At 43.3% G+C, this 22792-nt stretch overlaps 1 long non-coding RNA gene across 1 annotated transcript; it reads right to left on the bottom strand.

Moving 5' to 3' along the window:
- Positions 1-11991: 11991 nt before the first annotated feature.
- On the bottom strand, positions 11992-13026 carry LOC128423009 (uncharacterized). The gene is made up of 2 exons (XR_008332645.1): positions 12941-13026; positions 11992-12680 (listed from the first exon to the last, which is right to left on the bottom strand). It is a non-coding gene; the product is annotated as an uncharacterized LOC128423009 (long non-coding RNA).
- Between the last annotated feature and the right edge of the window lie 9766 nt (positions 13027-22792).

Here is a 22792-nt window from a genome sequence, read left to right as displayed (position 1 = left end):
TTTCCTACTTCCTGATTCTGCCTCATTTCCCTGATTGGCTAGCAGATGTGTGAAATTGAGCCTATTGTTTTTCAAAATCTTTATAAACAACTCGGATGGAGGAATTGAGGGGATGCTCATCAAATCTGCAGATGACACCAAACTGGGAGGGGTAGCTAAAGCTGCAGAATACAGAATTGTGATTCAAAATGACCTTAACTGGTCCCAAACTAACCAAATGAATTTCAATAGGGACAAATGCCAGGTTCTGCATTTAGGCAGGAAGAACCAGCTGCAGATGGGGGACACCCGGCTTACTAGCAGTCCATGTGAAAAAGATCTAGAGGTCTTGGTGGACCACAAGCTTAACATAAGTCAACAATGTGATGCAGCATCAAAAAGCCAATGCTATTCTAGGCTGTATCAATGGAATTATAGTGTCCAAATTAAAGGAAATAATAGAACCATTGTATTCTGCCTGGGCCAGACCACACCTGGAATACTGTGTCCAGTTCTGGACGCCACTATTTAAGTAGGATATTGACAAGTTGGAACATGTGTACAGAAGGGAACTGGGTCTGGAAACCAAGCTTTATGAGGAATGGTTGAAGGAGCTAGGTATGTTTAGCCTGGAAAAGAAAAAACTGAGAGGAGATATGATAGCCATCTTCAGTTATCTTAAGGGTTGTCACATGGAAGATGGAGTAAGCTTGATTTCTCCTGTTCTTGGGGGTAGGACTGAACCAGTGGCTTCACGTTACAAGAAAGGAGATTCTGATTAAACATCAGAAAGAGCTGTTTGACAGCAGGACAGAGTCCCAGAGAGCCAGTGGTGTAGTGGTTAGGAGCGATAGACTCGTAATCTGGGGAACCGGGTTCGCATCTCTGCTCCTCCACATGCAGCTGCTGGGTGACCTTGGGCTAGTCACACTTCTTTGAAGTCTCTCAGCCCCACTCACCTCACAGAGTGTTTGTTGTGGGGGAGGAAGGGAAAGGAGAATGTTAGCCGCTTTGAGACTCCTTTGGGTAGTGATAAAGCAGGATATCAAATCCAAACTCCTCCTCCTCCTCCTCCTCCTCCTCTTCTTCTTCTTCTTCTTCTTCTTCTTCTTCTTCTTCTTCTTCCCTCAGGAGGTTGTGGACTCTCCTTCATTGCAAATTTTTAAGCAGAGGTTGGATGGCCATCTGTCATGGATGCTTTAGTTGAGATTTCTGCATGACTCTCGGTATCCCTTCTAACTCTACAGTTCTGTGACTCTGTGAATGGTTGATTGCTTGCCTTTCCACCCTACCTTTCCACCATGGAGCTGAAGGTGTGCATAGTTCACACCTTCTCATTTGATCCTCGCAGTAACCTTGTGAGGTAGGTTAGGCTGAGAGATGATTGCTGGCCCTAGATCACCCAGTGGACTTCATGGCTTTGTGGGGATTTGAACCCTAGTCTCCCAGGTCCTAATCCAACACTCTAACCACTATGCCATACTGATGCTAATTAAAATTCAGGGATGATCCGCATGGCACAGACATTTAACATTTCACTTTGGCTCATCCTCTGTTTAGCCAAGATGAGCAATTAAGTGTCAAGTGTGTTATTCACACCTAATCAAAAGAAACCACTCTGGAAAACACCGTTAATGATGGAACTTATTAATTTAGATTGCATGCTCAGTTTGGAATTATAACAGCAGATACCTCCAGTACCAATTATATTCCATCTCTGCTCATTGTGAGGAAAAACATTTTCTTTTAAAATTTCCATATGTGGGCCATTCTTGTAGAACTTTATTGATATGCCAAGTGTTTGCGGTCTTGGCTTCCTTGGGAATTTAGGCTGTGGGATAAATTAAAAACTAGCGACAACCATCTTAAAAAGAAAGCAAACTTAATGTCCTTTCCTTTCCTTTTAAAATGCTTTAGTTTTGCATGTTATGCTGAGCAGTTTCCTCTAGGATTTGCCATCAACTGGACTGGTCCATTTCATTGATGACAGACTCTTACAACATTCAAGTAATTGAGGGGCAGGGAGAGGAGGGAGGGAGAGAGAGAGATTAATAGGGTAGGACAAGCTTCTCTGCGTACCATAGTAGGACATACGTTTTCATAAAAATCCAATGAGCAAAAAAAATTAAGAATACTCAGAATATGACATTTTCCAGGATCACACAGCTGTGTTAAATCTGCTAAGACTACAGACTGGATTTCATCATAAATCAGCAAATACCATACAAATGGAAAGATATTTTTATAGGGCTTTTACTTGAAGTCTTTGGGCTTAACCTTCTTAAAAATTGGAGGGATGTGTGAGCTTTGAGCCAAAGTCACTATTTGTCTCCAGTGCTTTATGCCAAAGATAAATATTGGATTAATTGTCTTCATCATCAGCTCAAACCACTTAAGGGTTATCTCTGCAGTCTAATGACCAGGCAGCTGAAAACAAAACACACAAAAAATGATGTAGTTTAAAAGCCCATAAACCACTTGTTATAGTCATTACATCCAGCACATTAACATGTTTTAACCAGATTGTCTTCCTGCACATCTAAAGGAAAGCATACATTGAGTAAGCTGCAACATTCCTAATGAATATTGAATCATTCAACTTTTACCTACTTAGCTCAGTTTTTGTGTGTACAAGTTGTAGAGTGAGTGCTTCGTTATTTTTATATATATTATTGCTATTGTTATTAATTTATATCCCACTCTTCCTCCCGAAGAAGCTCAGGGTGGCAAACAGATGCACAATTTTTTTTAGAAAAACTTACAGATAGCTAAAGGACCCCTGACCATTGGGTCCAGTCGTGGCCGACTCTGGGGTTGTTGCGCTCATCTCGCTTCATTGGCCCAGGGAGCCAGAGTACAGCTTCAGGGTCATGTGGCCAGCATGACTAAACTGCTTCTGGCGAACCGGAGCAGTGCACGGAAACGCTGTTTACCTTCCTACCAGAGTGATACCTATTTATCTACTTGCACTTTGACATGCTTTCGAACTACTAGGTTGGCAGGAACAGGGACCGAGCAATGGGAGCTCACCCCGTCATGGGGATTTGAACCACCAACCTTCTGATCGGCAAGTCCCAGGCTCTGTGGTTTAACCCACAGCGCCACCCGCGTCTGTTACAGATAGCTGCAACAACACAATTCAAGCATTTCAGTCTGTATGTGTTACAGACAAATAAGGAAAGTGTACTACCACAGACTGTACAGAGGTTTATGGTGATCCAGTGCAAAGGAATATCGTCAAGCAAATAAATGAAGCAAAAACACCTGATTACAGTCACATTAAAATATCCCTTACCTAAAACATTTCTAAGATGACACCCCCACCCACACACTCAAAGTTAAATATTAACTTCAGCACTGGTGATGCAGCAGTTTCCCCCATGTCACCTCAGGAAAAGCAGGCTAGCTTAGGGGACATGGAGCAGGCTGCAGGGAACACATTGTTCTGTCCTCTTCCAGCTCCCTGCTGCTCCTACCCCTACCCCTTAGCTCCCTCAAACCTGAGTCATCTGCCCCACCTTGACTAATGGTAGGGCCGGCACTGATCATGGCACACTTGTCCCTTATGTGTGCGCCTCTCTCTCTCTTATGCCCTCTTTTCCCATTTCTTGAAAAGGTTGTTTGTAGGCAGCAAAGAGAAAGAAGCGGGATTTGGGTTGGCAACTAAGAATTAACTGAAGATATAGGAGCTCTGAATGTGGCCCAAGAAAGCATTCAATATTGCCCATTACAAGTAAGTGTATGCAGGCTTCTGTACTTACTGAGGAAGGCAATTTGCTGCTTTGGGTCAACATTCATTTTATTTAGGACCAACAGTGTGCTAAAAAAGGATGCTGAGGCAGAGGAGAGTGTCTGTACTGAGGGAAAGTGTAGTACAGTAGTACCTCGTGTTAAGAACTTAATTCATTCTGGAGGTCCATTCTTAACCTGAAACTGTTCTTAAGCTGAGGTACCACTTTAGCTAATGGGGCCTCCCACTGCCGCCGCACGATTTCTGTTCTCATCCTGAAGCAAAGTTATTAACCTGAGGTACTATTTCTGGGTTAGCGGAGTCTGTAACCTGAAGTGTCTGTAACCTGAAGTGTCTGTAACCTGAAGCGTCTGTAAACCGAGGTACCACTGTATTGGGAACCTTTTGAACTACTGGCTGTTTACAGTAGCTGACTGGTTTCTTTTTATCTTGCATGATATTTTTAGACACATTTCTTTAAAGAGGCAGTGAAAAAATGGAGAAGGAAGAAAAGCAAATAGGTTGCTATACAGTTGGACCAGAACCCAACCCAGAGTTAAGCATGCTTTAAGCCCATTGAAATCAATGGGCTTAAGTGTGCCTAACACTGAGCTGGATGGTGGCCTTGGAATGTGAGGCCTGAGGCATGGATCAAGGACACTTGTTGCTACACTCGAGGTTCCCTCGGCACCGTTGGCTATTTCACAGGGTGCCAATATCACTACAGTTTATGTGCCACAATCATCACTAGTATGGTACTAGTACCAAACACCCATTTCCTATAGGATTCTCCCCGCTGTTTTTTCTCTATGACCAGCAGGGTCTATGTTCTGTTCTAAAAACACAGAAGTATGCTTTTTAGTAGAGGTTTTTCGGCAGAGGTTGGATGCCCATCTGTCATGGATGCTTTAGCTGGGATTCCTGAATTGTAGAGGGTTGGACTAGATGAGTCCCGGGATCCCTTCCAATGCTATGATTCTAAGTAGCAATAGTCTATAGTGTTATGAGTTGCAGTGGTGTGTGTGTGTGTGTGTGTGTGTGTGTGTGTGTGTGAGAGAGAGAGAGAGAGAGAGAGAGAGAGAGAGAGAGAGTCTATATGCTAATTCTTGGATCCAGCAAGGATTTGATTGCCAGCAGAGCTATTTTTCTAGAAAAAGAGGTGAACACCTCCCTTCTCTTATTATGGCAGTGGTGCCCACCTGAGAGGTGCCAGAACTGAGTTCTGGTGAGTTACAGCCAGATAAAACCCTGATTGCCGGAAAATAATAATAATCATAAAAATAGTTGTTGTTATTATTATTATTATTATTATTATTATTATTATTTATTTGTACCACGGGCATCTGGCTGGGTTTCCCCAGAAGCTCTGGGCGGCTTCCAACAAAGATTAAAAATACATCAAAATGTCACACATTAAAAACTTCCCTGAACTTCAGATGTCTTCTAAAAACTTCAGATGTCTTCTAAATGTCAGGTAGTTGTTTATCTCTTTGACATCTGATGGGAGGGCGTTCCACAGGGCAGGCGCCACTACCGAGAAGGCCCTCTGCCAGGTTCCCTGTAGCTTTGCTTCTCGCAGTGAGGGAACCGCCATAAGGCCCTTGGAGCTGGACCTCAGCATCCGGGCAGAACGATGGGGGTGGATACGATCCTTCAGGTATACTGGGCCAAGGCCGTTTAGGGCTTTAAAGGTCAGCACCAACACTTTGAATTGTGCTCAGAAACCTACAGGGAGCCAATGTAGGTCTTTCAAGACCGGTGTTATGTGGTCTCGGTGGCCGCCCCCAGTCACCAGTCTAGCTGCTGCATTCTGGATTAGTTGTAGGTTCTGGGTCATCTTCAAAGGTAGCCCCACATAGAGTGCATTGCAGTAGTCCAAGCGGGGCAGCTTCTTGATATGGTAATGGCCCCCTAAGCATGGGTCATGAAAGTAACAAAGGAACTGGCAGCAATGATGGTGAAGATTAGATGGACCTGCTCCTACTATTTTGGCTAATGACTCCTCAAAGCTGAAGCCATGGGATTAGGCAGATCTGAACATGTTAGAAGTTAAAGGGGATTGTTTGCTGACTACTAGATTAAAACCATGTGCCTGTTATTAAATTTGATTCTAGTTTTAATATGGAAGGTGGACTGCGATGAAGTTTTCTGTTGTCAGCTCTGCCGCCAAAGCTTTCTGTTGCTGATACAGGTAGGCGTGTGTGGGTTGCATTGTTTATTTTTTATGAATAGCATTGTTTTTGTGCGACTGTATATTTTGTGTAAATGTGTTTATATTAAATGTTAAAATTTAATGTATGCTTAAGTCTTTAAATATGTTGTGAGTCACTTGAAGACCTTTTTGTGGAACAAGCTTAATTCATTAATTGATTGGTTGCTGATGGGCAGTATTTAACAAAATATTTGTGCTGACACAAGGATTAGCATTAATGGAATGGGATTTCCTCCCTTCCTCTCCCATGTGCTCCCCATGCCATCTCCAGATCTGTTCTGGAGAGTTGGGGGGAAACCCTGGACAGATTCAGATGGTGGGGGAAGGAGATAAGGGGGAAATATTCTATTGCAGAATGACCGCTCCCCACATTAAATAGGGGGCACCCTTTGCGAGGTCGCGTGCAGTCCCCAGGACCCTATGCGGCACCATTAGCACAGGCTTGGCTTCACCTTCCCCCAGGTGGGATACCTGGAGGTCTCCGCCTAACTCGGCCAGTTGCCCAATCCTGCCTGGGGAGGCATTGCCAAGGTGATCAGGCCAGGTAGGGGGAGGGACCACCTGCCCACACAATGGGGGGAGGATCTTACCTGGGAGTCGTCAGTTGGCTCCAGAGCCTCTCCCATCCTCAATTAAGACTTCTTCTTTTTTTTCCATGATCAGTTTTTATTGATATTATACATATATACAAATAAACATATACAAAATCCAGTATAAAGGTTACACATAATATATATCCAGTCCATAGATCACGGGTGTCAAACACAAGGCCCGCGGGCCGAATCCGGCCCGCCAGACCTCGTCATGTGGCCCGTGTAGCCGCCGCCGGCCGCCAGCCTTCACCTTTTATTCTCACTTCTTCTTTTTTTTGACACAAGAAAGCCGCCTCTTCAGCGCATGCGTGGCAGCCTACAAGCCAGAGAACGTCTGCCCTCTAGCGGCGCCGGCCGTTCTACACAGGAAACCTCCACTTTACATGCATTCAGGAAACCTCCACTTGTTTTTATATTGAGCGCATGCCATCCTGTGATGTGACAGATCCAACGGCTGCCTGAACAACCGGCCCTTTGAGGGTGACCAAACTGCTGATGCGGCCCCCCGATGAATTTGAGTTTGACACCCCTGCCATAGATCATAAATATAGTTTTAGGCTCTGCCGAGCCTTGGACGTCCCTCCACTCCTTTAGTAAGTATCAGATATATTCTATAGGCACGTATTTTATTTCTTCTAGCTGATAACCCGTTACTGTTAGAGTTATTCCGATCCCGCCAGTGTCTTTTTTAAGTTGGTTCCAATGTACATCCAATATTTAATCCAATTGTCATGAAATTTCTGTTCATCCTGATCTCTTATTCTACCCGTTATTCTAGCGAGTTCGGCATAATTTGTCAATTTAACCTGCCAATCACTTATCTTAGGTATTGCCTCCGTTTTCCAGTTTTGTGCTAACATGATTCTTGCGGCTGTTGTGGCATATAGAAATAGTACCTTATCTTCTTTTTTAATTTCTTTACCCATTATTCCTAACAGAAAAGCTTCAGGTTTTTTGGGAAACGTGTATTTAAAAAAAAATTTAAGTTCGTTGTAAATCGATTCCCAGAATCCTTTCACTTTGCTACACAACCACCACATATGATAAAGATCGCCATCTACCTCTCCACATTTCCAACATCTTTTATTCTTTAACCTATAAATCTTAGCCAATTTCACAGGCGTGTGGTACCACCTATATATCATTTTCCACATGTTTTCCTTTAATGCCATACACACCGTGAACTTCATATTAATATTCCATAATTCCTGCCACCTCTCAAATTCGATGTTATGACCAATATCTAATGCCCATTTAATCATGGCCTCCTTCATCTCCTCATCTTTTGTGTACCATTCCAATAAAATTTCATAAGTTCTGGACAATGTTTTGTTCTTGCCTTCCACAACTTCCACATTGAATTTAGATTTTTTATCTTCAAATCCTAGTTTCTTTTTATCTTCTTTCAACAGATCATTTACCTGGTGGTATTGCAACCACCCGGTAAATAGGCTTTTGATCTCTTCATATGGTCTAAGTTTTATGCCTTGCTCCGTTTTTTTTATAAGTTCTTCATAGGTGGTATTCTTCCCTTCCATATTAGTTTTTTTAACCATTAACACCTCTATTGGTGAAATCCACCAGGGTGTCTTCCTTTCCAGTAAGTTTTTATTTCTTTCCCATACTTGGAATAATGGTCCTCTAAAAATATGATTTAGAAAGCCTCTATGTACTTTCACCTTTTCGTACCATAGGTACGCGTGCCACCCGTACCTGTTGTCAAAGCCTTCCAAATCTAAGATTTTCTATTTTCTATTTTCTAGCCTTATCCAATCTTTCAACCACAATAAGAAATATGGACTTTACTGGAACAGAGCCTCTTCGAGATTCGGAATTTAAAATAAAGGACTATCAAGAAAACCGGCAGAGAGAAATTGAGAGAGGGTTAAGTGCCTCGGATGTGAGATCGCCAGGCTGATTTTGGATGGACTGTTGGACTTTGGTTGGGGATCGAAACCGGGAAAGGGGGTGGGAGGGCTTTGGGAATTTAAAGGGTGTAAAAATATGATTCTGTTTTAATTAAGTTGGCTTTTGCCACTAACATAAAAATGGGGAATTTGGGGAGAGATTTGGGGCCGACCTTAGCAAAAGATTATCAAAAATAAGTGTTTCGTGTATAAAGATTGGGATTTTTAAGTTTAAATAGGTTAATTAAATTGATGGAGGAATTTAGGGAAAGTATGTTAAGAATAAGTTTTGAAATATAAAGATAGAGGTTTAGAAGTTAAAATTTGTTTAAGATAATTGAAGTAGAGGAAATAAGGTAAAGTGGGGGGGGATAAAAATTGCTGAGCTAAAAATTGGAATTGGAATACAAGAAGGGTAGGTGTGGGGAAGTCAAGGAAATTGGGTATGGAATATAATTATGGTAAACTTTTAAATTGCTGCTTTTCTTTTTCTTTTCTTTTTTCTTTTTTGCTTTTTTTCTTTTCTGTTTTCCTTTGTATTCTTTTTTGAAAATTTTAATAAACATAATTTAAAAAAAAAAACAATCTTTCAACCACAATAGACACGCCGCCTCATAATATATACTTAAATCCGGTAGGGAGAAGCCCCCTCTTTCTCTTCTATCTACCAATATTTTCATTTTTATTCGTGGTCTTTTTCCCTGCCAGAGGTATCTCGCCAAGGCTCTTTGCCATTCTTTACACTGCTTTAGACCTTTAAGTACCGGGATGGTTTGAAATAAAAATAGCATTCTAGGCAAAACATTCAATTTGATAACCGCAATCCTCCCCAAAAAAGATAACCTCATTCTCTCCCAAATTTCTAAATCTTTCTTAATGTTCTTCCAGGTGACCTCATAGTTATCCTTATATAAATTAATATTTTTAGCCGTAATCCACACTCCAAGGTATTTCACCTTCTTTGCTGTCATGATTCCCGTCTTTTGTTCTAAATCTGCGATATCTTCTTTGGATATATTTTTGGTTAGCATTTTAGTCTTGTTCTTATTAACCTTGAGGCCTGACACCACACCAAACTCTTCAAATTTTTGTAAAGCTTCTTTTACACTGTGTTTTGGATTTTCTAATGTTAATACAATATCATCAGCAAAAGCTTTGATTTTGTACTCCTTGGTTCCAACCTTAACTCCATTAACCTCTGCAGATTCCCTCAGCCTCTTAGTGAGCACTTCCAATACTGCAATGAATAATAGGGGAGATAAGAGGCAACCTTGTCTGGTCCCTTTAGATATATCAAAAAATTCCGATGTGGTATTATTAATTACAAGTTTTGCCCTTTGCTCATGATAAATAGCCTCTATGCCTTTTCTAAATCTTTCTCCCATCCCCATCCTTTTCAAGTTTTCCATCAGAAAGCGCCAAGAGACATTATCAAATGCCTTCTCCGCATCGATGAATATCAAGGCCGCTTGTTTATCTATTCTGGTATCCAAATATTCAATGATATCTATCACATTTCTTACATTGTCCTTTAGTTGTCTCCCTGGAAGGAAGCCCGTTTGATCTTTATGAATTCTGTTGTTTAGTACTCTTTTTAATCTTTCTGCCATTATGTCCGCAAATAGTTTATAATCATTATTTAATAACGAAATCAGCCTATAGTTCTTCACTTCTAAGGCATCCACATCTTTTTGGGGGATTAATGTAATATAGGCTTCCTTCCAGGTGTTCAGAATCCTCCCTTCTTTTAAAACGTTATTCATCACTTCACATAGAATTGGGCATAGTTGGTCACTTAACGTTTTATAGTATTTGGCCGATAAGCCATCCGGCCCCGGTGCTTTCCCCATTTTCATCTTTTTTATTGCTTTCTTTATCTCATCTTCTGTGATCATCTGATCTAATAACTCTTTTTCTTCAGTAGCGATCTGTTGTAGATGGTGTTCTTCCAGATAGTTCTCTATTTCATAATCTGTTTCCTTTCCTCTTTTATATAGATCCTTATAATACTTCTGAAATATCCTCTTTATCTCTTTTGGCTCCTCTACTATCCTTTCTCATCCCTTATCTTACAGATCGTATTTTGTTTTTTCCTTTCTCTTATTTGCCACGCTAAATATTTTCCTACTTTATTAGCTGATTCAAAATCCTTTTGCTTCATCATTTTGATTTTCCACTCAATCTCCTGGTTGACTATCATAGAAAATTGGGCTTGTAGTATCTTTAAGTTTTGCTGTATTGTCTCCTCACCTGGTTTAATAGCTAATTGTCTTTCATTCTCCATAAGCTGTACTAAAATCTCCTCTTTCTTTTTCTCTTTTTCTTTTCTTAAATGGCAATTTTTCTGGATTAGGAAGCCCCTCATAACAGCTTTTCCTGCATCCCAAACCGTTTCTAAGGCCGTCTCTTTGTCAAGGTTCCACTTGAAATATTCTTTAGTCGTTTCTTTTGCCTCACTTACTATCTTTTGGTTGTTAAATATATATTCATTCATCCTCCATCTAACTGCTCTAACATCTTTACCCTTTATCTCTATAAATACTGGATTATGGTCAGATATAGTTTGTGGGAGAATTTCAGATTTATTTAAACTCTGTATCAACTCCCTCGAGATCCAAATGTTGTCTATTCTCCCCCAACTCTTATTTGGATTTGAGAAATAGGTATACTGTTTTGTAGTAGGGTTTTTGAACCTCCAAGCGTCAATTAGTCCCATGTTATCAACCAAATCAAAAAACGTTTGAGGTAACTTGCCTTCCTTTGTCTCTTGCTTTTTTGTTGATCCATCCAAGCTTGGATAGATCAATTAAGACTTCTTTTGCAGGTTAACCTTTTCTCCACAGGTACGCAGGCACTGCTACGTCAAGGTCGCTGTTGAAGGGCCGGAAAGGAATTCTCCTGCATTGGCAGGTTTGCCTTTTCCATAGCAAAACGTCACAACTTTGGCGGTATCAGGCCTTGGGTAGAATCCTTTAGTCTATCTTCCCTAAATGGAGGTGGGCATGTAGCACTGACCCACGCCCCCCCCCCTTTCTCTTCGCGGCGGCGATACCAGGGTTCCCTGTTAAAGAGGTTGTTTTGAGGCGAGGCTTTGGCCGTACACCTAGAGGTTGTCATTGCTCTCCCTGCGAAGGCTGTGTAATGGGGCGGGCTCTCTCTGCTTGAACATATGTTTTCCAGAGCCAGCCCACCCCCCACACACACACTCTGGATAACCCTGATGTTCCCCAGATCCCCGGCAGGGGACTGGGAAGGATAAACGCCCAATGCCTGAACCAAGGTCTACCCACATCTGAAACATAATAAAGTTGAGGCCAATTTTAATCCCATAGCACGTTGTCTTGAGTCGTTATTCCACACGGGGGCTGCCCAGGGTTTGGGGGACTCCCCCTGTCCATGCAAAGAGAAATCCTTGTGCTTATAGAACATTCACCTTAGCAACATTGAATACAATCCAGTATTTCATGTAATTTCATGTTAAAAACCATTTAAATTGTTTATGAACTGGTTATATTATTTTGGTGCATTTATGTGTTTGGTGTTATGACTAATTGGTAAAGAGTCTATGAATGAAACGCACAGCCTTTATTGTTGCTTTGAAAGCATTGCAGTTATGTAAAGTTCAACTCGAAACACATTTAATTCCATTGCATAGCACTACTTCTTGCGGACATTAGAGGTTTCAATTTTCTTCTAGTTCTCCAGTGCCCACAAACAACTTTACCATAATAAACAGAATAATTCCAGGGCTGAGACCCACAGAGCCCTATATCCAAGTGAAATGCACTTCCATTCATTGTTTCTTTTCAACTGCCACCCTTGGTACCATCCTAAATCTTGTTCTGTGGTATTCCCTGACCCTTCAGAAACCAGCTTTTCATGGATCCATAGATCAACCCAATACGAATAAAACAAAGAGACTTGCAGAAGGGAGTATAATCATAGGATCTGCAAGTTCCACCAAGTGTGTATTTGGGAACAGTGATAAGAGTGGAATTTCTCTCCCATCTCAGTCCTATTACTCATCAGCATTCTCCAACTTCAGATACATAAGTGCATTAACTCGCTTCATTTTGAATAATGTCTCGGCAACTGCTACTACAACAACTAAAGAACACCAGCTTCATTTAAGAAAGAAGTTATGACATTAGTAATGATTATTAAACCCGCTAAAATTCCATGCTGAAGTTAGCCACGCTATTTCTTTGTGCATTCTGCTGGAAAGCCATTGCTGAATTGGTCTGACAATGAGCAATTGTCTGGAATGCAAGGAGATAAAGGATAATTATGTCTGCGATATGTTGGCATGTACGTCTTTGTAGGGTGTCATCATGAACTGGGAGAAACCAAAAAAGGAAGTGAGATTATGCAGTACATGAGTATTCCTCCCTGTTGTTGTGTCTGAAAGACACAGATATCCTTGGAAGACACACTGTCAATAGCTACTTCCATACTAGAGGTTATATTCAAAACAGCACTAAAAAGATGGATCTTTCAGTGCCCTATGGAGCAATCTCACCTCTCATCTTCCTGCGTGTTGTTTTGGGTGTTTCCCCCACCTTCCAGAACAGATTTGAGGACGGCACTGGCAGAAGTAGGAGGGAACACACTTCAAAACGACCTTGACAGATTAGAGAACTGGGCCAAAACAAACAAGATGAATTTTAACAGGGAGAAATGTAAAGTATTGCACTTGGGCAAAAAAAATGAGAGGCACAAATACAAGATGGGTGACACCTGGCTTGAGAGCAGTACATGTGAAAAGGATCTAGGAGTCTTGGTTGACCACAAACTTGACATGAGCCAACAGTGTGACGCGGCAGCTAAAAAAGCCAATGCAATTCTGGGCTGCATCAATAGGAGTATAGCATCTAGATCAAGGGAAGTAATAGTGCCACTGTATTCTGCTCTGGTCAGACCTCACCTGGAGTACTGTGTCCAGTTCTGGGCACCACAGTTCAAGAAGGACATTGACAAACTGGAACGTGTCCAGAGGAGGGCAACCAAAATGGTCAAAGGCCTGGAAACGATGCCTTATGAGGAACGGCTAAGGGAGCTGGGCATGTTTAGCCTGGAGAAGAGGAGGTTAAGGGGTGATATGATAGCCATGTTCAAATATATAAAAGGATGTCACATAGAGGAGGGAGAAAGGTTGTTTTCTGCTGCTCCAGAGAAGCGGACACGGAGCAATGGATCCAAACTACAAGAAAGAAGATTCCACCTAAACATTAGGAAGAACTTCCTGACAGTAAGAGCTGTTCGACAGTGGAATTTGCTGCCAAGGAGTGTGGTGGAGTCTCCTTCTTTGGAGGTCTTTAAGCAGAGGCTTGACAACCATATGTCAGGAGTGCTCTGATGGTGTTTCCTGCTTGGCAGGGGGTTGGACTCGATGGCCCTTGTGGTCTCTTCCAACTCTATGATTCTATGATTCTATGATTCTAAGTCCTATTGCACTAGTGGAAAACCTTGTCTTGGCTTCTGTTAGCACAACCAGTTAGGAATTTACTGTGAATTGCAATGCTTCATTCACTATCTTGCGGGGCATCCTTTCCCTGTGGTTCTTCCACATTTATTCAGGTCACAGAAAGTCCAGCCTAGAAGAACAGAAGAGTAGCACTATTGCTACACCCTTTCATCTTTCTGTAAGAGATTAGCAGGCATTTGATATATTTTCTGCATCTTCAAACCAGTGCTAAAATAATATATATAATTTTCTTCTTTTAATAAAAGATAAAAATCAATAAAATTATAATGTGTTTTGTTTTTAAAGAAATTTTTAAAAGTCCTCCACAATTACCTCCATAATAATATTTATTATATTTTTAGGTGCCAGGCCAGATAACATGCCTCTTCAAACAGGCCTTTGGTTGATTAAATATTCTGCAAGTTTTTAAATGTGTCTGTGGGAAGGGATCTTATGATGAAGGGCTGTATATTAAATACAACAACAACAATTTATTTAGGTTCCATCCACCTGACTGGGTTGCCCCAACCACTCTGGGCAGCTTCCAGCAAATCAAAACACCATTAACCATTGTGGCTAAAATGGCAGTGACAATAAAGGTTGTTGTTGTATTAAATAACATTATAGTGGTCTATCTCACCTTCATTGAAAAACAACAATAAAAGCAATGATGTTTTTGTGATGCTTAAAAGATCAATATTAAACAAAACAAAAAATGGCTATAAAACGGTGCCCACCACAAGGTAACATTCTCAGAGTGAATATGTGGTTCTTCAAACAGGCCTTTGGTTGATTAAATATTCTGCAAGCTTTTAAATGTGTCTGTGGGAAGGGATCTTATGATTAAGGGCTGTATATTACTGTTAAGAGAGGCTCAGTACTTACAGGGTTAAGAGTTCTGAGTGATGACGCCTCACATTCTGAGGGCGGGCATAGAACACGGAAAGGGAGTGGTTTCTCTGTGTGCTTTCAGTCTGCGTGTTTGCTCCGTTGAGCAAGCAAGATGGGTGAACTGTCTCCAGGCAGGAGATTTATAGCTGTTGTGTTTTGCTAAGGAATAAAGACTTTAAAGATAAGGAGACTGCTGTGTTTCAGCCTGAGTTATTACCACACGACAGAACGTTCCTGCTTCTGCTGCTGCTGTGTTTACTCTGCTGAGTCAAAGGTCCCGGGGGGAAGAGCAGAGCTGCGAAGGGAAGTGTGCCGGACCCCCCGGACGAAACTTGACCCCGAACAGGTTATGGAGGTCAGCAATAAAGATAAGCAACGTTCGTGCGTGTGAGGAGGCTGCAGCCAGAGGCCAGCCGATGAGACGCTGGGAAGTGAAACTGCAGGCAAAGAGGCTGAGAAGCAGCCAAAGGCCAGCTAAGGCGTAGCTGGAGCCAGCCAGGAGTTCGCTGGGAGGATCTGATCTGCCGGACCGGGAGGTACCTGTAAGTAAGCTGGGCCCCCGGGGAGAGATGGCAGACAGCCAGGAGTCGTCAATCCCTTTTGAAGAGGCAGACGGGAAGGAGCCCTGGGTCGGTTGGCAGGCACTGAAGAGAGTGGGAGCCAGACCAGAGGGGGCTAGACGTCAGCCTGAGGGACGCCCAGAGGGGGCCAGATGCTGCACAGAAGCTGGGGAACGCCCAGAGAGTCAAGGAGGGGCTGAGGAATGCCCAGAAGGCCCAGAGGGGGCTGGGACTGTGTTGGAGGGCTGCCGGAATGCCCCAATACGTGAGCTGCATGCTGCAGAGCGGCTGAGACAAGAGAGGAGCTTTGCACCAGAGAGTGGGGTTGCAAGCCATTCCAAGGGTCTTGAGAGTGCCCAGGCTGTTTGGCAGGAGCTGGAGGGGGTTTGCAGAGAAACCACAGCAGAAGCCAAAAGCCATTTTCCCAACGGCAGAAAAGCCTCAAGGAGGAGGGCTGCTGGAAAGGTTGGGGGGGCACTGACGTCCAAAGGCAAGTTTGAAAAGTTTTCCATTCGTTGCTGTTTTGTTTGCGGTTCTCCGGAGCACCTGCGCCGAAGCTGTCCACAGCGAGACAAAGGGCAGGAAAGTCCCAAGGACATTTCCCATGGGAACCAGCCGGGTTTCCATGGCAACAGAGGGAGCAGGCGTGAGAAAGCTTATCAGCTGACTGCTTCGATGGCTATTGTGGAAAACACCACCTGCAGCGAACGCCCCAAGGTCGGGGGCAGCAGGAAGTCAGTTGCAAAGGCAACAAAGAAGGACACCTCCGGAGGGGGGAGAGTGCTACGTTGGGTTGTTGACTCGGCTGCGAATGCCCATTTGGTAACAGCGCCACCTGATGGACAAATGTGGAACTGCAAGGCTGTTTCAACTGAGAAAACAGTTCGATTTGCTACAGGTTCACAGGGCCGTGTAACCCATGTTTCTAATATGTTTGTCTCTTTTTTACAGGCTGAATTGAAGGTTTATGTTCTCCCTGAGATAAAACATTGCCTGCTATCTGTACCATGCCTTTTACAGGAGGGATATTCTGTGAGTTTTGAAAAAAATGTTTGCACAATTTCCAGAGGTGGAGAGCAACTGGTACGTGTTGAAAAAAATCAGAACAACCTCTTTGTTCTGGAATCACCTCTCGAGGGTGAGGGGAATGTTGGGAAAGCCACTGATCACACTCATGTGTCGTGTGCTTGCGTGTGGCACAAGAGGATGTCACATGGGTCCTGTGAGGACGTTCAGATGTTATCAGAGTGCACCAAAGGTTGCAAGGTAAAAGAATGTGGTAAACCTTTGAATTGCAAGGCTTGCAGAAAAGCCAGAAACAAGGGATTTAGCCATCCCAGGGTAGAGAGAGTAACCACAAAGCCTTTTGAGCTTGTGCATGCAGCCCTTTTAGGTATGCCACAGCCAAGTCTGGGCAAGGCCAAGTGGCTGATGGTGCTGACAGATGATTTTACTAGGAACTCCTGGGCTTTCACGCTGAAAACGAAGGAGGAGGCAACGCAACTGATCAAAGATTGGGTTGCTGAGGTGGAACTGAGGTTCTCCACCAAGGTGCAAGGTTTCCAGTTTGACCGTGGTTCTGAGGTCACTGGGTCTGCTCTAAAGGGTTTCTTTCGCCAGAGGGGGATACGTCACAAGGTGACTTCTCCTCAGAAGAGTGGCGTGGCAGAGCTTAGGAGTAAAGCCCTGGTTCGAGCATCCGAAATTCTACTGGATGACTCTGGTCTGCCTCACAGTTTCTGGGGGGAGGCAGCAAAAACGGCCAATTTCTCGATGAACAGGTGCTACAATGCAGTGGTAGGTGACACCCCATATTTCTTGCTCAACGGACAGAAGCCACAGGTGCATTTCTTCCGTTCGTTTGGTTGCAGGGCCATGGTGCCTGTACCAAAGTGGTTGCAGCAAGAGGGTGGTCCAAAGTACCAGGAAATGATCTTCTGTGGATATGAGCCTGCGACAAAAGGGTGGAGATTCGCATATCCAGAAGGTGATCAGACCAAGCTTCTGGTCAGTAAACAGGCTGAGTTCTTTGAGCAGGATGGTTGGGCAAGGCGCAAAGTGCGCTCTGACACTGTCTCAGATTGTCTGTCTGACTCTGAGGAGGAAAGAGAGCCAGAGCCTGAACCTGCTGGTGGAGACCAGGTCCCTGAACAGAGTAGGGCATCTCCGCAGGTTGTTAAGAGAGTGTCCAAGAGTGAGCCCTCATCTCCTGTGCGCATAATGGAGAAAGCTCACAGACGTGTCAAGTCAGAGGGGGAGTCTTCTGATGAGGAAGACGCACACGCTGGCCCCAGTGGGTCAAGAGGAGCACCCCAGTTTGTGCCCAGGCGGTCATCGCGGGCTACAAAGGGAATTCCATCTGAGAGGTTTCAGGTCACAAATGCGTGGGTTGGTTTCGCACAGTGCGAACCTGAGGTTCGTGAGGTTCAACAGGTGCCTAACAACGATGCCAGGAAGGGGCGGAAGGCAATGGGGAAGGTGTTGAACACTCAGAAGTCCTCTCAGAACGTGATTCGAGAGGGGGTGTTAAGAGAGGCTCAGAACTTACAGGGTTAAGAGTTCTGAGTGATGACGCCTCACATTCTGAGGGCGGGCATAGAACACGGAAAGGGAGTGGTTTCTCTGTGTGCTTTCAGTCTGCGTGTTTGCTCCGTTGAGCAAGCAAGATGGGTGAACTGTCTCCAGGCAGGAGATTTATAGCTGTTGTGTTTTGCTAAGGAATAAAGACTTTAAAGATAAGGAGACTGCTGTGTTTCAGCCTGAGTTATTACCACACGACAGAACGTTCCTGCTTCTGCTGCTGCTGTGTTTACTCTGCTGAGTCAAAGGTCCCGGGGGGAAGAGCAGAGCTGCGAAGGGAAGTGTGCCGGACCCCCCGGACGAAACTTGACCCCGAACAATTACATACTACAACAACAATTTATTTAGGTGCCATCCACCTGACTGAGTTGCCCCAACCACTCTGGGCAGCTTCCAGCAAATCAAAACACCATTAACCATTGTGGCTAAAATGGCAGTGACAATAAAGGTTGTTGTTGTATTAAATAACATTATAGTCATATGGTATTATAGTCGTCTATCTCACCTTCATTAAAAAAACAACAATAAAAGCAATGATGTTTTTGTGATGCTTAAAAGATCGATATTAAACAAAACAAAAAATGGCTATAAAACGGTGCCCACCACAAGGTAATATTCTCAGAGTGAATATGTGGTAAGCTTCAAATGGCTCTACCTACACCAGTTATGTCAAACCGACTGGTGTGGATGGAACGTAGTGGGACACACACATAGAAAAAGTGGAATACTCCCAATGGTGTGGAGAGTCAAGTGAAATTCTTCTTGTAGGGTCACTATTTGGATAGTGCTGCTAGGAGCCACCCATCTGGAAGTAGCCATAGGCTACTGATCATGATGGCTATAAGATGGCTATACTTGCTGGATCAGACCATACGAAGCCCAAAGGTAGGACATGAGTACAGCAACATTCTCCTCTGCAACTGGCATTCAAAGGCATATTGCTTCTGATAATGGAGGAAATATAGCCACCATGACTTAGTGCCCTTAGTGGTTTTATCCTCCATGAATGGTAGCTATCTGCAGGCTCAGAGATCAGGGTGAGTCCACTGCCCCCATGTCCTGCTTATGGACTTTCAAGGGGCAGGTGATTGACCATTAGGGGAAACAAGATGCTGTGTTCTGTGGTTCTGTAGGGTTCTTCTTATGTCCCACTGGACAACCTTGTCCAAGCTTCTGCCCAGTGCTCTTCCTCACCCCTTCTGAGCACAGCCCCCCCCTCTCAGTCAAGTCCCACAGTTCCTCCCCATTACTATCTTTCCTGTGAGCATCAGCCTATGAGCATCTCAGACCCTCAACCCATAAGGACCTGCTGCCTCTTCTCATTCTGTAACCACCATAATCAGAGTGCTGAAGCGATAAAATAAATATCAGATGCTCTGAACCTATTGTATACATTTGGATAAACTGATTTAACTCAACCTGTCCTGTCTATTTATATAAGACTTCTGGAAGAAGAGGGGCCTCGGATTTAGACAGAAGCCAGGCTTATGATACTTCTCTCAAGTCTCACACATGGCAATCACTGGCCCTTACGCACGGCCCCTCCAAACATGAGTATTTCAGCCTTCAGTACTGAGGTCTCTTGGTTGCTAGGTAACTGTTTGAATGAGCTTAGGAGCTACGTCAGTTGGTGGGCATTATAAAGTTGCAAATAGGTGTGAAGGGATTCAGTTCTATGATGGCGGCTGCCACAAACACACTTATTTGTGTTTTCTCCATTGCAATTCCTACGAGGAAGGGATATTATTAGGGAGCTTTTTCCCAGGCAAGGTGTTCCAGATTCCCCAAACACAGTCTGTTACCTTTCTTACTCCCTCAGGTTTTGAACAACATTTCTCCCGGCTGCCGTGGCAGAGGAGTAGGGGAACACATGCTACAAATGTGGAACATCATATAGATAGAAATTCTGCAGACAATATAGACCAGTTAGGGTACTCTTCATTGTATCTCTTCATTTTATAGCTCTATACAACAACCCTGTCAGTTAAATAATGGGGGTGTTGTTAGTGTGCCATTCACCATACTGCGCTACATCCTTGCTAAGCCAACCCTGAAGTGCTGGAGGACTTCAGAATCCAAGCTGACGCTGTTTCAGAATGAAGAAAAGGAAATAACAATTGGCCCCATCCCATAGCTTGACCAATCATGACTAGAAGCAGCTAGGAGCTAGTTGGAGTCATAGATCTAAAGACAGTGTAGACTTGCACATGCTGGCCAGCTTCCGTTTTGACTTGAAATGTTCATTTTGGGCTTCTCATAAGTACATAAAGGCAAGGAGCAGGTGGGGGAAGCACTGGCCCGTAATGGTGCCCACCTGAGAGGTGCAGGAACTGCGCTCCGGCACGCTCCAGCTGAAAAAAGCACTAACTAATACTAATACAGTGGTACCTCAGATTAAGAACTTAATTAGTTCCGGAGGTCCGTGCTTAACCTGAAACTGTTCTTAACCTGAGGTACCACTTTAGCTAATGGGGCCTCCCGCTGCCGCCGCGCCGCCGCCACACGATTTCTGTTCTCATCCTGAAGCAAAGTTCTTAACCCGAGGTACTATTTCTGGGTTAGCGGAGTCTGTAACCTGAAGCGTCTGTAACCTGAAGCATATGTAACCCGAGGTACCACTGTACTAACAGACAGCACCCGGCTGCAGGTCAACCAGTTTCATGACAGCAGAAGGGGTTGAGGCCAGGTCTCACCAACCCTGGTCTAATCCAGCTCTGCTGGAAGAGGTTGATGGTAGTTGTAGTCCAAAACATCTTGAGGGCCCTCTTTTGCAAGGCCTCAATACATAATCAGGCACCAAAGACTGCTTTTAAGCTTCATTTTTCTCAAATCAACATGCCATGTGCACAGAGAAAAGGAATGTTAGGGTTGTTGTTAACCTAGCAAGCTTTTAAATAGCTCAGCATTTTGGCACGGTTGCAAAGTTTCTGTCAGAGGTCCATCAGCATGAAGGGCAGATGGGCAATGGGGACTGAGAAATTTGAACTTGCGCTTTTCATAACCATGTGGGAAAATAAAATGTCAATAGATAGCAAAAGCTAACACATTGGTGTGATGTAAAAGAACTCTTCCTTTCTTATTCTTTTACGCTGCCTGAATCACATGCTCAAGACACCTTCACAACGAGACGGATCCACAGCTTGTAACGTACGAAGAAGGATGACGCCAGGGCTAGATTTACTGTCATGCAAAGTCAGCTTGTGCAAAAGGCCTCAACGTTTTGATGGCCTAAAGGTCATTGAAGAACAAACAGGTCTTGCTCAGAAAACTCATCTGTAGCAATCAGCCTTTAATAAACACACAGAGACTACTAAAAGAATACAATAAACTACCATAGAATTTGTTTACACCACTTACCTTGTTTGCCCCCTCTCTTTAAGTGCTCTGTCCACTCTATTTAATTAAATATTGTGGAAATGTCAAAATGCCCAGCACAGTTTGACCTAAACCAGAGACTATTTTAAGATGAAAATAGTGATCAGCAAAGCTGCATTTCATTATAGGAAAGTAAATCTTGCTTTTTGTATGAGAAATCTGATTAATAGCAAAAGCCAAAGAGAACAAGCTTTCATCCATCAAATATTTCTCAATTATATTTTGGGTGCCCCTTTCAAAGGTCAGCTATTTGACATAGCAAGACAATTAGTCCTTAACATTTTCCCCCTTTTCTAATCAGCTCCATTCATATGACATTTTTGCTCTCCTGAGGATTAGTTCACATAGCTCAAGTATTTTATTGACGTCAATATTCTTGTTATTGGTGTTTTTTCTAAGGACCCTATAATGACTTTAAATGGCCCCAGAGTTTTGTCCCAAGCTTCTGAGATTCCTCAATTCTTTGCAATGATAGGCAACAAGACCCTTGCTTCAGACATGCTGCCTCAAACATCTTAACCTTTAACCATCAGACAGGGATGTTTGTACAGCCAAACTAGTTTGCCAACTAGTTTAAATCCATGCAAAATCATCTCCAACAGCAGGCAGGCCTGCACAACTTATGACCTTCCAAGCCATACACAGCCTGTCACTAGGGATGGGCAATTATATGGAGGGGAGCACCAATCTATTTCAAGCCAAACCAGAACTTTGTCCGGATCAGTCTTCAAAAATGGCATGTGTTGTGAGAAAGCCCAGGCCAGGAAGTTTGTGCTATCAGCTCCTAAAGGAGGCCTAAAAATACTTTTGCAGTATTCAAATTGCAAATTATCTTGGGAGGTTTGGCAGAAAGGCGGTATATAAATGCAATCCATCAATCGCTTCCCCAACCTTTCCCTGCCTTTTGGAAGGGGGAGGAGAATAATCTGTGTTTTAATGAGACTCCAGACACACAGGTTATTCACCTCGCAATAACTGTTCTGACCCCAATGAGAATAAATTCGGATTCATTTATACCAGCGTTATCAGGGCACACAGGAAACCTTGTTGCTTTTTATCCTCACCTTTAGAAACAGAAGATGAAACAGTGAAGAAGCTAAGGAGACCCCCAATAGCTGGGGGGGGGGCTCAAAATGCCAAGAAAAGAAAACAAATAAAACCAACCAAGTTGGCAGGAAAACATAGTACAGTTATCTATGGGAAATAGATTAATTGAGGGAGGGGGTGGCAGCAGAATATAGCAGGGAAATCTTGGAACTGGGTAGTGAAACAAAAAAAGGGAAAGAAAAATCGGAAGCCAGTTTTAATTCTTTTTGAATTCTGGGAATATGAAATGTGAACAGTGACTACATGAAATCAGCCTTCAATCTCCATTCAACATGAATGGAGTTATCTGAAATATTTCATAAACTTGGGAAATAAATGGAGAATACAACCTAGCACTTTTAATGCACAGTGAGACATTGCCTCGTCTGAGCATTCCTCCCATCATAGAAGGGTT

The sequence above is a fragment of the Podarcis raffonei genome, chromosome 11 (assembly GCF_027172205.1).
Source record: "Podarcis raffonei isolate rPodRaf1 chromosome 11, rPodRaf1.pri, whole genome shotgun sequence".
Lineage (NCBI taxonomy): Eukaryota > Metazoa > Chordata > Lepidosauria > Squamata > Lacertidae > Podarcis > Podarcis raffonei.
Note: the sequence above shows the minus strand (reverse complement) of the source record. Positions and strands in the feature narration are given on the sequence as shown.